Source organism: Citrus clementina, unplaced genomic scaffold (assembly GCF_000493195.1).
Source record: "Citrus clementina cultivar Clemenules unplaced genomic scaffold, Citrus_clementina_v1.0 scaffold_9, whole genome shotgun sequence".
NCBI classification, from domain to species: Eukaryota; Viridiplantae; Streptophyta; class Magnoliopsida; order Sapindales; family Rutaceae; genus Citrus; species Citrus x clementina.
Window position 1 is genome coordinate 23,885,200 of NW_006261964.1, and position 2,268 is coordinate 23,887,467.

A 2,268-nucleotide genomic window follows, 5' to 3' on the forward strand; every position below is an offset into this window, starting at 1 on the left:
CGATAAATCTTACAAACACCAATAGACACCTTGAAAGTGATGAAGGAAATGTTCACTTAAAAATAAGCACAAAAAATTAGAAAGCAAGAAATTATAAACTTTACATTATTAAAAAAATGATTACATCTCCTAAAATGTCTTGCATACCCTTCATAACGATATAAATGAACGAGCACTCAATAACAAGTTTGCAGTGAAGAAATCAGCTCAAGCTGAAATATATAAAACTTCGTTTTGTTAAGAATGGCAAATCAAGTGCACCAGAAAAAAAAAAGAATGGGTAATTTTTCCCACAGATCATTGCAGTATTAGTATTAAAGAAAAATCTTTCATATCTTGATTATGTAAATGGATAAAGTGATACACAAATGTATAAATTCGCCATGATCGTAGTCTAGAGTCTCATTTATTTACCTCTAGGTCGTTACAACAATAAACTTAACCTAGTAAACTAACCACCATAACCTAACATTAAAATTGAGCTCCCATCAATATCATCATATCTATATATATATATAAAGTTGGGACTTGAGGAGGTGATGTGTCATCACTATTTCGCTTCTTTGTATATTCTCTATTATCTAATAAATAGAGATTTTTTTTAAGATTTGGCTTTTCATCTTCTCATAATTAATTTGATTGTATTTAACTCATTTAATAAATAATAACTTTATTAATATATATCATTACTCATCTTTTTATATTTTCTATTATCTAAAATATCTAAAATACTGGTGGATATTCTTTATACTTTTTTTTCTCTTTCTATTTAAATTCAACAATATGTAATCATTAATAATAATTAATTATAAGTCTTTTGAAACATTTATTTATTTTATTATTCTACCAATTAAACTTTAGTGGCTTAAAATACATGAATTAATTAACATAGGAAGAGAGGTTCTTTCATTTTCCCTCAACAATGCCACTAAGGCCTAATTTTAATGCCATAATCTCATATTTAATTATGCAACCTTTTGTTGAGTGTCTTTTGACTTCTTCAAAATTTATTATGGTATCAATTAAACTTTAGTGCCTTAAAATACACCTCCTAATTAACATAGGAAGAGAGGTTCTTTCATCTTCCCTCAACCTCATCTTTTTATATTCTCTATTATCTAAAATATCTAAAATATTGGTGGATATTCTTTGTACATATTTCTTCCTCTTTCTATTTAAATCCAATAATATGTAACCATTAATAATAATTAATTATAAGTCATTTGAAACATTCATTTATTTTATTATGCTAGCAATTAAACTTTAGTGGCTTAAAATACATGAATTAATTAACATAGGAAGAGAGGTTCTTTCATCTTCCCTCAACAATGCCACTAGGGCCTAATTTTAATGCCATAATCTCATATTTAATTATGCAACCTTTTGTTGAGTGCCTTTTGGCTTCTTCAAATTTTATTATGCTAGCAATTAAACTTTAGTGCCTTAAAATACATCAACTAATCTATCTATATATATGTCTATATATATATATATATATATATATATATATATATATATATATATATATATATATCTATATATCTATATATAAAGTTGGGACTTGAGGAGGTGATATGGCATCACCACTTCGCTTTTTTGTATATTCTCTATTATCTAATAAATAGAGAATTTTTTTTAGATTTGACTTTTCATCTTCTCATAATTAATTTGATTATATTTAACTCATTTAATAATTAGCAACTTGATTAATATATATCATTCCTCATCTTTTATATTTTTTATTATCTAAAATATTGGCAGATATTCTTTGTACTTTTTTTCCTCTTTCTATTTAAATTCAACAATATGTAATCATTAATAATAACTAATTATAAGTCTTTTGAAACATTTATTTATTTTATTATGCTACCAATTAAACTTTAGTGGCTTAAAATACATGAATTAATTAACATAGGAAGAGAGGTTCTTTCATTTTCCCTCAACAATGCCACTAAGGCCTAATTTTAATGCCATAATCCCATATTTAATTATGTAACCTTTTGTTGAGTGTCTTTTGGCTTCTTCAAAATTTATTATGGTATCAATTAAACTTTAGAGCCTTAAAATACATCACCTAATTAACATAGGAAAAGAGGTTCTTTCATCTTCCCTCAACCTCATCTTTTTATATTCTCTATTATCTAAAATATCTAAAATATTGGTGGATGCTCTTTGTACATATATCATAATATGACACTCAAAAAAATAAAGATAAAAAAACATATTAATAATAAAGATATCAGTTAATATATAATTATTTAATAAATT